This window comes from Rattus norvegicus, chromosome 4, assembly GCF_021556685.1.
Source record: "Rattus norvegicus strain SHRSP/BbbUtx chromosome 4, alternate assembly SHRSP_T2T, whole genome shotgun sequence".
In the NCBI taxonomy this organism is placed as follows: Eukaryota; Metazoa; Chordata; class Mammalia; order Rodentia; family Muridae; genus Rattus; species Rattus norvegicus.
Genome location: NC_141537.1, coordinates 80,474,294 through 80,490,306, shown reverse-complemented (window position 1 = coordinate 80,490,306; position 16,013 = coordinate 80,474,294). Strand labels below are relative to the sequence as shown.

The 16,013-nt window shown below is 44.2% G+C and overlaps 1 protein-coding gene across 13 annotated transcripts in view; it reads left to right on the top strand.

Moving 5' to 3' along the window:
* Positions 1 to 16,013, top strand: part of Osbpl3 (oxysterol binding protein-like 3) — a 176,689-nt gene that overhangs the window by 28,814 nt on the left and 131,862 nt on the right. For all 13 annotated transcript variants that reach the window (NM_001427811.2, XM_087658077.1, XM_087658082.1 and 10 more), the window contains one exon: positions 2,184 to 2,275. The gene's annotated coding sequence lies outside the window, so the exon portion shown is untranslated. The remainder of the gene's footprint in view (positions 1 to 2,183; positions 2,276 to 16,013) is intronic.

Sequence of the window (16,013 nt, the reverse complement as noted above, 5' to 3'; positions counted from 1 at the left end):
GGGTCAAGCAGTTTTGTAAATGGAAGCTGGGGAGAGGGAAGGTGCTTTCCCAGAGGTCTTATCCACTCAGTATAGCTGCTGTGTGTAGGGGGATCTAGAGGAAGAAAGTGGCAGAGTGTGGTATGAATTTCCTTGAAAAGATAGGTTTATTTGCTATTGTTGTATGTGTGGTGTATTTTGTGTGGAGAATTTATTTGTTGTATGTGTGGTGCATTTTGTGTGGTGAATTTATTTGTTGTATGTGTGGTGAATGTGTGGAGGTCAGAGACCTCTGAAGTCTGTTCTCTTTCCGCCTTTACGTGAAGTATCTGAGATGACCTCAGACCACTAGGCTTGTGTGACAAGTGCTTTACCAGCCTCGATTTTATTCATATCTAAAGAGAAACTTCTTTTCTCATGTATATATATATGTGTGGTATTGTGTGTTCATGTATGTGCGTGCATGTGTGTCTGTGTGTGTGGGGGGGGCTAGGAATACACAAGGGTCCTCCTCAATCGTCCCCACTTTTTATATGGAACCCAGGGCTCATTGACTTGTCTGTTCTGACCATCGAGTTGTTCGGAGCTCCTGTCTTTACCTCTGGGGTTACAAGCAGGCCACCATGCCTGTCTGGGGTTATAAGCCACCATGCCTGTCTGGGGTTACAAGCCACCATGCCTGTCTGGGGTTACAAGCAGACCACCATGCTGTTTGGGGTTACAAGCAGACCACCATGCTTGTCTGGCAGGCATTTGTGACGGTGCTGAGGATCTGAACTCAGAACTTGCTTGGCAAGCACTTTACCGAGCCATGTTAGTGTCCCTGAGAAACTAATTTTGAAACTTTCTTGAGATTATCACATAATTACATAATTTTCCTCTCTCTTTCCTCCCTCCAAATTGTTTCCTATACTCTTTCTTACTTTTTCAAATTCACGTCCTCTTTTTCATTAGTTGGGGTTATGTACATGAATACAACCTGCTCAGTCTATATAATTAAAACACTAGAATAATTTTTTATTAAATCTCATTAGAAGAAGCGATTTAAGATACATGGAAATCAACTCTGTCCCATTGGCTGAGAGTTGGCCTTCATTCTGCTATGGTAGCCGGTAAATGTATGGAGCCGTAGCCAGCATAGGGCTGGCAGTGGTCACCGGCTTCAGGCCTGTCTGAAGGTAATCTGGACATCTTTTTCTAAGTTGAAGAAGTGTATCCTTCCAATTCAGCGGGTTGGCTTGGGCAAATGTACCTCCCACCTGTTCTTAACCTCTGCAGAGGCTGTGATCGTAGAGATGGCCCAGAACTGGATGTGGGAGGATCGTAAAGAAACAGTGGTCCATTCCTTTAATGGCTTCCCATATAGCTTATAATTGCTTGAGACCATTTCCTGTCTCATGCATACCTCTGTGGTTCAATCCTAAAGATGTGCATTGTGTGGTACATTTGTTTAAAAATTAGAGGAAACTGTAATTTTTTTTTAATGTGAAAGAAAACAGAGGTGGCATTGGTTGTCTTAATTTCTTCCTAAGAGAAGAGGTGTGGCTGGAGGACCCGAGTGCCCAGTTTTAAAACAGATAACTGAATCACACCCTTCCTTGTAAAGAACGGAGGAGCTTGCAGTTGCCTTTGAGTGACAGGCAAAGCATTCAATGGCTTTTGATTGTCCTACAATAATCAGATGAAGCCCCAGTTGTTGCTGCTTTTCAGAGAAGGAAGCTCAGATTCCTTTAAAAAAAACAATTTGCATGAAATCATTCAGGGGCTGATATTATAATTGAGAACATTAAGTGGACTGTTCAAGAAATAACTTCATCTAGCACGTACAAATTAAAGCACAAAGGACAAAACTCTCAAGCATTTTTAGGTGAAATGAACTGATAGTGAATGATAGTAAGGCTGGAGGCTAATTAACTAACACTACTTTGGATTGATGTCTGCTCTCCTTCTGGTCACCACAGCTCCCTCTCAGCTCATCAGCCTCCATTAGGGATGAGTTTTGCACTTACTAGCACTGAGCAGCAAATTTGGAATTCATTAAGAGGTGGCTGAAGGCTCAGTGAGCTTTTGCTTAATGCAACATGTGGATTGGGACAGGGAGTCTGTTTAGAACTGTAATCTTCTTAACTCGTGGGAAAGAGTTTCTTTCCCAGACCTCTGAGTGGTCTAGTGATGGCAACTTGTTTTTCACTTTTCTTTGTCAGGTCTGCCCTGTGCCAGCAAAGAACGAGAGAAGAGATTGCTGCAACATTGATAATACTGCTCGCCTTCTTTCAGAAGCACTGAACTTATTCAGGTACAGTCACTGGAACTTTCTAGAATGCTTTAATGGCAGTTCCACTGATTTGGTATTTGCCCTTGACTGCTCTGGCTAAAGCAGATAGAATGTAATTTATTCCAGTCATGCTAATGGGCAGCCAGAATGTCGCGTGGAGAGGTGAGGCACTCAAGAGCTTACTAAGACTTTCACTGGTGGAACAGATCTCGAACCAGGTAGTGCAAACGCAGTAGAACAAGAGATTTCAGCCAACAGTAGGAACACCGGGAGGAGAAAGTAGTACTTGAAGGCCTCACGAACCAAGTGTAAACAAGCTAGGTTTTTCCCATAAAGAAACAAAATAGTCTATCTGCAGTGAAGAATACAATTTATTCCCGGAAGGCAACTATGTAAATAGTTTAAGACAGATGCCAAGGTCAGAAAGTGCAAGGAAAGTTCACATTGCAGGGACTGACGGGCAAAGTATCTCAACGGTTTAGGTCTGAGGAGAGACTTGCCTTATAAACTGACCTCTTGTCTGTGGGAGTTGGAGTGGGAGTCGGGAGGGTGGGGAGAGAGGGTTTGCGTGTCTGCACCCTCTGTGGCTTTGCGGTTGTGAGGTGTGAAGAAGCCAAGGCTGAGGTTTTAGCCTTCAGTTCTTCATGACTACATCAGATGAGCAGGTGGGGAATAAAGTCAGGATGTAGAAGAACGGCGGTGGAGGGTTTTACTTTAAAACTTAGCTGTATTCTAGTGACTGGCCTGATTGCTTAGTGAGCAAAACAAGTCTGTCTGCTGTATGTGGCCCAAACGCGCTTGCGCCCGTGCCTGAAAAGAACAGAAAAGGATTGGCTAGCTGGGAGTGTGGCAGGGCTAGTGATCAGGCTTGACAGTGCTTCTCTCACCCAGAGAGGTTTTCCTGAAGCCTTGAGACGCCAGTGCTTGGTGCTACAAAGCAGGTAAGGTACCTGGGTGACTGTGGGACTCACCCTGATTTCATATCCAGATGTTGACTGTGGTTTACTCTTCTTACCCTTCGGGGAGTCAGAAGGTGCTTTTCATGGAGGCTGCTCCTGGTCTTGATAGAAACGGACACATATCTTGATAGAACACATATTAGCCTTCTAGAATGTGAAGTGGGAATTACAATCTGATAGTCTGCAGATGGCGAAACGGTGGAGGCAGTTGGGAAACAGCCTGGCATCGTAGCTACACGTGCAGGGTTTTCTTTGTAGGGTCAAGAACTAATTTGAATGAAACTGCACAGCAGTGGATGTGCTAAATGACTGTGGCTCATTGTGGTTGGATGTTTGAAGAAGAACATCCGTTCTACAGATCCTTACTGTGTGCTGGTAAATTCAGTACCCAGTCCCTTGCAGGTCCTAGAAATGTCACAGGCGTGTGACCTTCACATTATAAACAGATAGTTAAGTGTGTCAGGTCTAATGCATTCTATGGAGGCTGTCAGGGAGAGATGAGAAACTTGGGGGTGTAGAGGGGACCAAGAGTTGACATTCAGTTTTACTTAGGATGGTCAAAAGCCTCTCTACTAAGCAGAGATCTGAAGAGACCAGTGACAGGTCTCAGAAATGTCTGATTATCCTATAGAGGAAACAAAAGTGCAGAGTGCCCAAGGCCACTCTCCAGAGGGCTGTGTGCTCTAGCCCAAAGCCAGGAAGAATGACCAGAACAGAAACTACATCTGTCTTGTTAATGAACCCTGTGTCCCAGTACCACATCCCAGGACACGAGTCCTCAGATGACACAGGAAAGGAACTCTCCTTTGTGGGATGACGCACTCTCATTGTGGGAAAATCTAGTTTTTCCTAATTGGGGATGCTCATCAGCTGGTGAATTTGCTACTGTCTTAAAGAATGTTTTTTTTTTACATATGTTGATTAAAAATAACTTGTCCTTACAATATTCTAATTAAAATGACTTATTGGAAGCCTCCTATGAACTGTTAAATGGGCAGTGTATACGCGGTCCACACCACCTGTGTTCTCACGAGACTTTTTGTGTGTAAGACACATTGTAGAACTTTGGGTCACATTTTCTTACCTGTTCCTTGGCTATACCCTCCATTCTGTCCTCAGAGTCATCCCTTACCGCCTTAGCAGGGACTCTGAGAGAGGCCCATATCAGAGCTCATGTGGTGCTTCTTATGTTCTTGCCAAAGACCCTTCAGAGCATCTTTTAACTTATAACCTTATAAGTCTTACTTTTTATTATTTACAGTCTAATTATTGACTTAGAGACAGAGTTTCGCTTTGCCTTACAAGCTTGAAACTCTACGTAGACCAGGCTGGCCTTGAACTTTCAAGTGCTGGAATCAAGTGTCGGGATTTCATGCCCGACTCTGCCTGTGTAATTTTTAGAAACATTGGTCACTGTGTTCCTACTAAAGTCTTCTAGTTTTGAGACACAGGATGACATTTTTTTCATCCTTTTTTTTATCTGCACGTGTGTTTTTGCCTACATGTATGTCTATACACCATACATGCGCCTGGTGCCAGATCCCTTGGAACTGGAGTTACACCTGTTGTGAGGAGCCATGTGGATGCTGGGAGTCAAATCCAGGTCCCCTGCATCTTTAAAGGTCCTTCTTACCGTGACATAACGTTGCAGAGAGCTTCACATAGCAAGTCAGGGTAAGCATGGTAGGTCTGTTCTCTCTTCTTATGCCAGTCATTAGTAATAACCCTTATTATAGCTTTCAGTAGCCCACTTTTAAGAAGCAGGAACATGAATTTCTAGATCATTACGCTTTCTGAGTCTTAGCCCTTGGCTCTTTGTACTGTGTAGAAGGCATTGAGTCTCAACCTACCTAATGGTATGACCCTTCAATACAGTCGTTCCTCGTGTTGTTTTAATCCTCAATCATTAACATTATTTTTGTTGATTCTTCATAATCTGTGTTTTCCGATGGTCTTTGGTGGTCCGTGTGAAAGGCTTGAAACCCACAGGTTGAGAACCAGTTGCTATCCCTGTGTCAGTTACTTTTCTGCTACTGTAATAAAACACCATAACCAAGGAAACTTAAAGAAGGGTCGATTTGGGCTCAGGGTTCCGTAGATCGAGTGCTCACCATGGCCAGGAAGCATGGCAGCAAGGGGCAGATATGGGCAGGAGCAGGGAGCTGAGAAAGCACCTCTTTTACTGCAAACACAAAGCAGAGAGTGCATACTCTCCTCGACACATTCCCTGCACCAATAGTGCCTCCAGCTGGAGACCAAGTGTTCAAATGCCCGAACCTTTGGGAGCCGTTCTCTTTCAAACAACCAGAGTTCTTTTCTCTTGACTGGGACAAAATACACAGCAGTCGCAACTTAAGGGAGGAAGGGTTTGTTCTTGGTTTGGGGGAGATTTATCACAGAGTAGGAGGTATGGTGGTGGAAGTCTACCATGGCAGCTTGCTCATGTCTGTCTAACCAAGTCAGAGAGTGCTAGCTGGGAGTCAGAGGCAGACCTAACTGTCCAAGTCTTCTTCCCCAACCCCTTAGTAGCTATCCTACCAGAGGATCCCTGACTTCCTAAAATAGTGTCACCAAGCTGGAGACCAGTGACTCAAACTCTGACCTTATTGGGGCACATTTCATCCTCAAACCATAACACGCCCTCTCCTTGGTTTGTTTGTTTGTGCTACATGAGCAACTGGCCAACAGCGCCGACTTCACTTGGAGCAGAGAGAGCGCTTGCTTATCTACATACTTTCTTTACGGCCGATGTGCTCAGGCTAAGTATATTACTCTAGTGGGTGTTTATGTGCAGTCAAGGCATGTGAATGGTTCTTAGCATATTAGTAGCTGTAAAACCCCCATCATTATGCTGACGGTTTAGAGCTTTTGATTTGATGACTTATCTTGGGACCTGATATCCTTATAGAGTAAGGATTAAAAGATAACTGTCTTTTGATGAAGAGAGTAATAACTTCAAGTCTAAAGATGCTTTAAATTGAGTAATAATAATAACAATGGTAAACGGGAGTGTTTGGGAAGATGGTTGATCCAGCCAAGCAGCATGTTGGGAATGTGTGCCACCAGAGTCACTGAGTATTTGAACAATTGTTAATTTGTTTCCCATGAAATCCATAGTTCTTTTGGAAGAAGCAGAGTGGAATGAATAAATAGCGTGAATGTGAAAGGGGGTGTTTTATGGATGGGAACTTCATGCAGCTGCCTGAGACCTCCAGTTCCTGTACTCTTTCTCTGAGATGCTCAGCGTCTGAGGGAGACCCACTCCCCCTGACCGTTTTTCTCTCTTGGCTCTCACGTTGATTGACGTGAAGATTATTTTCTTTGTGAGCTTTTTTGTCTCCAGCCTGGATACCTGCTATGACCTAGGTCATGTCATAGAGCATTTAAAGCAGTGTCAGGTGACACTGGGCATTTTTAAATGGAGTCTCATTGGCTTGGTCTAAAGTGACTTGGTGTTTCCTTTCGTTCATCCACTCCATCTATCTTTGTGTTTGCTCATATAACATTTATTGAGTATCTATCTGACTGTGATAGGGCCTGAAACAGTCAGCTGTACATCTTCAGCTTCCGTTTAAAGGGAGTTTCCAGGTGATGGAGCAGAGGGGTGGAGCAAGTGGTTAGCACACGCAGGTCTTGGGGACAGTCCCTAGCACCCTTCTATTATATTCCATGCTCTGAACTGCTTAGTGGGGATGCAAGCTCTTTGTTTCCTGTTGTGCTTAATTCTCTTTCATTTTCTCCTGAGAATCTGTTTGGTTTTTATACTGAGAGGCATAACCAGCACTTGCTTACTAAGTGTCTATTGAAGAGGAATAATAGACATTTTGGCCGTCATTCAGCAGACACTCAGTTCTTTAATAATAGCAGATGTTTAAGCTCGACTTCAGAGCAACCTTTCCTGCAGAGACGGAAATAAGAACCTGCTGGCATTATTTTCCTGTAGTGAAGTCTGAGGACGAGTCATTCAGTTTGGAAAGACAGGCACCAACTCTTCAGGCGAGCTGACAACGGCTGTATCTCAGGAATGTAGTCACAGACGGTTGTCCGAGCCACTGGAGTCCCCAGGGGAAGGTATTCCAGGCATGTGAGGTCTAGAATGGCCAGAGTCATTTAGGGAAGGTTGGAGACGGGTGGTGTGTTCTTATTGACACTTTCACCTAATAGCTGCATATTGTCCTGGCCAGGGAACCCTGATGTGGGCTAACCTTATCCTTCATTGTGTAGATGTAATGCCCAGAGTTGAGAGGATTGTTCCTCGAGCTGCATTGCACTGGGGGAAGAATTTGCGCATTTCATGTTCTGAGACGGTTCTGTAAGAACAACGATCATCCAATTTCATCTCTATTCTTCAAAGATACTAAAAATAACTAGTTTGGAGATAAAAGCATAGGCCATACTATCTGACGTTGCCAGGGTACTATGTGGGTTATCGCAAGACTTGGGAAGACCGCTGTGGCTAGTGGTTACGTAACCCTGACTGAATCCTCAGCCTCATAGGCTTCATTCAGCTTCAAACCAAAGGTGACCAACGTAGGGCCTGCTAAACTTCTCAGCTCACTCATTCCTAACCTCACTCAATACAACTGTGTGTATCATTCTGAAATCTGAGTGGTTCAAGTGACTCTGCAAGACACTAGTCTTGTCCGAGAGCCTTGTTCAGGGTTTGAAGGAGTAAAACAGAGACGGGCCCTCCATGTCCTCTCGTGTGCTTCCTTTTTCGTTGTTTTGCGATACAGTCCACATAATAGCACCCAAAAGAAGTGTTGCCATCCAAGGTCCCAATGCTCCCTCCACTCTCACTGGCGTTGGAATACAATGAGGCCTCTTCATTTCAGGAGATGAAAACACGTGAGATCTCAGGCAGGGTGCATTCACCGGAGCGGCGCGTGCCGTGGGTGTCCTGTCTGGAGATTGCAGGGAAGGCAGCAGGCCTGTGTTCAGAGTGTTTGTCCCTGCCTAGTTTTGTTTGTTTAGACCAAAATTAATAGGAGGATTCTCTTGCAAACCATGAAGGTTATTCATAGAAGCATCCCCCCACCGGGGGGCTTTTTTTTTTTTTTAAATCAAGTTTTACCTGGAAATAAAGAATATTTTCTCTCTGAGCTCAACACTTTTTGGGGAAAAAAAAAAGGAAAAATAAAACAAAACAAAAAAACCAACAAAAACAACAACAACAACAAAAACAGAAAAAAGAAACAACCCCCCCACCCCCAGAAAGGTACCTGTGTACTCTTAATAGTGAATGCTAATGTTGGCTTTTGTATACCAAATTTCTTACCCAGATTTCACAATGCATTTGTGTTTTATGCTGCATTCACAGTAATGGACTTACACGCACTTGACATTCGTGTAACCTTTACTGTCCACCCTCTCTAACCAGAAGAGATACATGCAAAAAGATTTCATATAAAATCTTTTGTAAATTATTATCTTTTTTTATGTGTCTGGGTCTTTCCCTGCCCGTATGTTGGATTCTCTGCAACTGGAGTCACAGATGGGTATGACGTTCCCTGTGGGTGCGGGGAATTGAACTTGGGTCCTCTGGAAGAGCATTCTTCATTCATAAATTTATTCATAACTTGCTTTTTACTCGAGCAAGCAGTTGCCTTTATGTTTGCTCAGAAACCGGAGAAGGCACCCACCCGAGGGTGAACTTATACTAGGCCATTGGAAACAGGTTCACATAAGATTTTGACTTTTTCCCGTACTCTCAGGGGTCTTCATCCTGTCTTCTCCACATTCTACCTCCTGGGCCACAAGCACTGGGAATTGGTGCTAAAAGAATTGTTTGGTTTTTTTTTTTTTTTTTAATCTGGTTTTGGAGCCCCAATGTCCTCTTCAGGCCCCTGTGGGTACTCACATGCATATGTGCACACATGCACAAATAAATAATAAAGTCTTTTCACTTGGGTTTCATAGGGAAACATTGTTGAATATTAAGTGAACAGATGGCAATCATGGGGGAGCAACATGTGGCTTATTAATAAAGCTCTAAGAGGACTGGGGTTCTCTTAGAACCAAGCACATACCTACTGTATTCTAGGCCCTGGGTTCACTCCCCACAATTACAGACATGTGAGTGTTATATAATATGAAGCTCAGAAGTATTTTTCAACTCAGATGCCTGTGATTTTGTGACTTGACTGTTAGCTTTCACATTAATTTCAAGCTGTGCTTTGTAGTGACTTGAGGTTCAGGGTCCATGACCTTGCTAAATCCGGCAGAGCAGGCCTGTTCTTACTTGCCGTCTGTCTGGCTGTCCTGCTGTCCTTATCATCGCCAGCCAAGGAATCGAATGTGTTTTCTTGCTGAACCCCCTTCCTTCTGCTTTTCCCTTTTGGGGAGCTTTAGTGAGGTTTATTTTTCCTGTCTGTCTTGGATTTCAGTTGTTTATAAGGACTTAAATGAGTATTGATTCAAGCACTTTTTAACACCCCCACTCCCAAGGTATCTGTTTGTTTTTTGTTTCCTGGTAAAGAAGCGAGGTGTGACGAAGTTATTACCCATTTCCTTAGGAACTTTTGTGCTGGCGCTCCGCACGGTTAAAATAGTAAATGAGTTTTCAGGCCTGGTGGGAAAAGCTAATAATTGACAATAATAGACTTTCTTTGGAAAATAGATCTGGAATCCCAGGCATTTGATTTGCAAGCATACCTTTGACTCATGAGGCATCGCTCGCTCGTTAAATAGTTGACTAAGCCCGGGCTTTGTTTTGATTCCCTCAAGTTTGCCCTAGTTTGGTTTCATGAAATCAGAACCCAAAGCAGGGATTTGGGTGCAGGTAGGTGTGTTTTGTTTTGTTTTGTTTTGTTTTGTTTTGTTTTGTTTTGTTTTGTTTTGTTTCTTCTTCAGATGATCCCAGGAGGGAGGGCTGAAGTGACAGGGGCAGAGAAGAGTTAGTAGCAAGTGTGCAGTGAAGGTTGGTACAGTTGGCCATCTGCTTCTGCCCCGATAGTGGGAGCTGGAACATTTACACTCACACCGACGTCCTCAGCCGGTCTGTGCTCTTGACCACTTGTCCCCACGCTTCTGGACTGTGTTTGTTCTCCGTCCCAGAGAAGAAATAGAGAGACTCGCACAGCCTGTGGTGAGAGAGGCCTTTCTGCTTGGCTCCCCTCATTGTGGCTGTGACTGGGATTCTCACTAACCCCCATCAGGATGGCCACGCAGTACAGTCAACCATTTCAGTGAGCCACAACTACATGTTTTAGCAGACCATCACTCACCTACCTCTAAGAAGGGAAATATATAGCCAAACACTGTCTATTTATACATTATAGGTAGGCCATGATGGTGGGACACATTCTATATTAGAAGTATCAGAATGTGGAAATGCACGTTCAAGAACTGATGAAGCATGGCGTAGGATAGGTGATAGGGCACTATGCTTGTGTGTGTGCATGTCTTATCGTGGAAAGATAATGGAAATAGTTATAGCATGCAAAGCATGACTACTTCAATGTGAAGAAACGTTGATACGTTCTAGGTGAATTCATAACCACATTGCTAACATGAATTCTCCACAGCGTGATGGATTTGCTAATGGTCTTCACAGGGGAGACTCTACACGGTACCATGGAGCTGAGGAAGAAGCAGAGCAGTAGAGGTTGGAGAAATCATGGTTGACCAAGCCTTTTACTGAATCGTTGACAGTGTATGCAGGTCAGGTCTAAACCTGATGGCTGCTGTCCAGGTCCTTGTGTTTTCGTGCACCTGAGCAGCACACAGGTCACTAGAAGAGCCGGCTTCCTTTGATGAGCCACACCGAGGCAAACACTTAGTATACACAGAAAGTATTTTTCTCGGGGACTGTCCCTCATCTGATACTTCAATGGCGGTGCTTTTAACATCTTCCTGCATCCTTGAGGGCTGAGGTAATGGTTCTTAGTAGGACTATCCTCAACATTCAAGCAGGTGGGCATGTATTCAGTACAGAGGTAGAATTAAGATCCTGGGATGTTATTTGCAAAAAGAAAAGATGGAGGCGGTCCATCCCATAGGATGGATGATAGACAGTCCCTCAGGGTCAGAAGAGGGGCTCGTAAGGATCACCAGTGCACCACGCCTTTGCTGCCATAAGTCACAACTTCATTATCATTTTGTCTGTGAAAGGTTCTTCGGTGACTCAGCTGTGGTCTTTGACTTGTTGAGAGGGTCTTTCTATTAGTGATGAGTTAAGTCTGGGGCATTCATGGCTGTCTGGAAGCCTAAACCCTGCCTCTGAGTAGGATGAGTTCCATTTCTTCAGTGCAGAAGTAGAGGAAGCATCTTCTGTCATCAATACTCCAAATAGCTGAATACAGTAACTCCAGCTTCTCCTTCTTCTTTTAAGCCCTTTGTGGGGAAATGGGGTGGGGATGGTTGAATTTTGACACAGCATCTCTCTAGGTAGCCCTGGCTGTCCTGGAACTCACTCCATAGACCAGGCTGCTCTCAAGCTCACAGAAATCCACCTGCCTCTGCTTCCCAAGTGCTGGGATGAAAGGCCTGTGCCACTACATCCTGTAAGACTTTCTTTTTGGGTCAGTGCTCCCAGCCCAGAGAAAGCTGTGTGTGTGTGTGTGTGTGTGTGTGTGTGTGTGTGTGTGTGTGTGTGTGTTGTGTATGTGGTGTGTGTGCGTGTGTGTGTATATGTGGTGTGTATGTGGTGTAAGAGTGTGTGTGTGTGTGTGTGTATATGTGGTGTGTGGTATGTGTGGTGTGTATGTGGTGTAAGAGTGTGTGTGTGTGTGTGTGTGTGTGTGTGTGTGTGTGTGTGTGTGTGTGTATGTGTGCCTAACCTCAGGAAAGCTATGACCTGTAATCCGTCCTGCTGTCATCTTCAGCTCAGGGTTTCTCTGAGGGTCTGTCAGTTGCTATATGCTATTTAGAGCTAGTTGTTTATCTTTATTTTCAGTAAAATATTTAGAACTGAGAATTGGATTTTAAATGACAACTATTCTTAGTGTTCAATTTCTGATATAATCTCCTAATCTTGAAGTACACTGATGGAGGGAAGGTATGCATACTGTGGAATCATCAGCATCCATCCCATAATCTGGTACAAGAGAAACATGTAAACACACACACACACACACACATACACACACACACACACACACACATTCGTATGTTCCTATATCCACATTCATGTACACATGCATATGTACATGTATATGTACATATTAACATACATATAACCATATAGGCAGGCATAGATATATACTTATACACAGATACACAAATATACACATATACATGTGCACAAGTGTATGTATAGACATATGTATATACACACATATACATGCATTTATAGTAGCTATATATACCTATATATTCTGTTCATGCCATAGTTTAGTGTATAGCTTATTTTTACAAATGATTTATTTTTACCTTTGTGCATGTGTGCTTGTGTGCATGTGTGTGCGTGTGTACTCATGGAGGCCAGAAAAGGGCATCAGGTCCCCTGGAGTGGAACTACAGGTGATAGTGAGCTGCCTGGCATGAATGCTGTGACCTGAACTTGGTCCTTGCTATAACAGTAGAAGTGCTTGTAACCACTGAGGCATTTCTCTAGTGGCCATGTAGCTTATATCAATGTTAAAGTTTTAGGCAGTGTTCTACAATCTACTCAGAAACAGTGACTCTTAGATACTTTCCCTCTTCCATGGGTGGAGAGGGAAGTTATGTGGTTAGATGTTTACTGCTCTAGTTGGTGGCATAAATTTAGGAGAGCAGTGTAACTTTAATTTTTTCAAAAATGTGTTAATTTCCTTTTTAGCCCACTATCCACCAGAGGTAGTGGGAAAGAAAGGACACAGGGGAAGTGGACCTGCTTAGAAAGGTTCTTTGGAGCAACTTCCATTTGTGCTGTCTGGAAATCATCAGTTCAGTTCACAGGTCATCAGCAGCAGCTCGATCCACTCACAAACACTTCATGGATAGAGTCGGGATAGCAAACACGAATCACCAGTGGTGGCACTACTTCTCAGAGACAGCCAGGCCTCAGCCTCAGTTCGAGTCAGCAGGATGGGCCAAAGGAACACCAGGAGAAGTTCTCTGCCGTGCCTCTCTCAGGGAAGCAAAGATCGGTGAAGACACAAGACCCATAAGTGTTGCACAGCTAGCTGTACCAGCAAGCCAAGCTCTGTCTCCATCACTCTGTCCCGTTTATATCCACCAAATACCACATGTTTTTGCCTTAGCACATATCTTGTCTCAGCTGACATCACTCTGCCAATCAGCCAGAGTCTGAGGAAGTGTCAAGAAACTGCAGCATACCACCAGAAGGCTTTTGGTGTGTTTCTCTCTATGGTGTCCCAACAAATGGAGCTCAAGTATACAGTGTAAGGCGGACTAATACATGCGTGTTATTAATGAAGAATCCTTTTTCACGTGTTTTTTCATGTGCTTGCTTTAGCAGGACTTCCTCTCTCCTGTGTCTGCTTCAGCTAAATGTTCCTCCAGGAGTCTCCCTTAGTTTTTCACCTATGTCCACTTAAACTAAACGTTCCTTCATGTGTTTGCCCCAGAAGAACACCATCCAACTGACTTTCCAAAGAATCCTTAAGTTTCCACTTCAGAGTGAGCGGCACCTGGAAATGAGACGGACTGAAGTCTCGTGTAATAGCCAACTGTATTCAGAGTATCAGGCAGTTTAGACTCTGAGGGTTAAGAAGAATCACACGAATGAGGTATTCAATCACAGGGACAGGCCACATATGGCAAAAACATGCTTTTCCATAGAGACACATGAATAACAGCAGCTGAAGGAAACTCACTCCTGTCTGCTACACCAGGAAGAGCACAAAAATACATTCCGAGAACAGTTCTGTGTTTTGAAGAAACTGAGGTCCCAAGTTTCCTGTTTTCTTGGAGTTTTTCTCACAAGCACTCAGAATTCTCACACAATTCTATTCTTGGTTTGTGTTCCAACCATTAGAAATAAAACAGTATGCTCAAATATGACTTTGAGAGTCATATCATGTGAGTCACTGTGCAAAAGTTCTGCTGTGAACTGAGCGTGTGTGACTTCCCAAGTGTGTGTCCTTAGGAGCATCAGAGGGCAAAGGCATCAGCTGGGAAGGCAACCCCAGTTCCGTGAGCTTCCAGTACAGCTCCACAAATCTGTAGACATTGGAGTCATCCTGGAACTCACCATCCGGAATCCCATGTTCTCTGCTTTGACTCAGTTTTGGAAGGAGGATAGTGAGCAGTCACACCCCGCATGCCTCAGTTCTGCTTTTACTTTCTAAATTCCATTTCACAGACTCACAGGAGCTTCTGAAGGGACCTTGGGGTCTTCAGTCCAACAACCGTGGATGGGCTGCCCCTCCTCCAATGGCTTGACCATCTCAGGGTTGGACAATCTCCAGCTTTGTCTGGAGATCCCCGGGCATTGCTAGGAGTCGGTGGTCCAATGTCCTGTAGTGTAGGACTGTCCTCTTTGCTGTGGTGACTTAAAGATATGGCGGGATCATGATGTGATTGGAGGAGCTGTTGTTCTCATCCTGAGAACAAACCAAAGAGCCCGTTTTAGAGGACGGTTGCTTGGTAGGGAAAAGAGAAAGAAGACAGACCTTTGGAATCTGACCCAAAGCTGAACCCAGAGATGGAGTCTAGTCTATTCCTTTCCCTCTGGCCTCTCACCCCTCACACTTGCTGACAGCGCTTGAACCCGGAGCAGGCGAGAGCATCCAGGAGCTGAGCAGAGGAGGGCCCTGTGTACCTTGAGAGCTCCCTTGGACACAGGTAGCCCACACAGGCAAATGAAGCCTTCTGTTGCTTGAGAGTCCAAAGTCTTACAACTGTTCTCTGGTTCTTTTGTTTAAAGAAAGATCTCTTAGTTAAGCTTAGCCTTTTTAATTAAAAGAAAGCATTCGCATCATTTCCCTCATGGGAACTCACAGCTAAAATACAACTAAAGTTTTTATCCAACCACCTCTTCATATTAAAAAAAAACTGAGAAATTTACCTCTTCACATACTCTGGTATTTTATTGTATTTTTTTAGTAGCCATAGTAGGGAAGCGGGTAAGTAAAAGGACATGTGATAGAGAATGTTTAAGCTCTGGGCTTAATCCTCCGCTCTAGAAACCAAACTTCTAATCCTGGAAGTCCCCTCCCTAGACGAGAGGCAGCCCATGTATACTCCGGTTGCCTCTGAGAGAGCATGACAGGCATAGCTGTGTGTGACTGGTTTGTAAAAGGTTCTGTGGATTCTGCCTACTGCTCTTGGGACACTAGCTCTGGGGAGGCTGGCTGACATGGAGAAATATAACTTCCCTCAAAGAGATGCCCGTGTAGGAGACGCCGCTTGTAGCCACTTTAGCCCATAGCCCGGCTAAGGTCTCAGTTCCTATCATCAAGGAGAAGGGTGAGGGAGCTGTCTCAGCCAGCCATCCACCTGAGTCTGCAGAAGACTCCAGCCACGCCTGGAGAAGGGTTATAGTTTCGTGGGAAACCCTGACTCAGCATTGTCCAGCCCAGCTGTTTCTGAATTCTTGAGCTTCAAGTTATGAGCCAAGTAAAAATGGGTTGTTTCAAGCTATGTTTTAAGGTACTTTGCTCCTTAGTAACTGGAGGACATGATGTGCTAAGAAATAAAAATATTTAAAGTCAATGGTGTCGCAGTCTGAGACATAGTCTGTGCCTTGCTTTGTTTCTGAATAGTTAGATTTGAACCTTATGAACAATGAACATTTTCTCCCTTTTCAGTACTAGGGCTAGAATCCAGGTCTCTCATGTGCTAGACAAGTGCTTATTAACCCAACAAGCCCGCCCCCTGCTGAAGGAACTTTTGGTCAATTACCGAGGCTACTG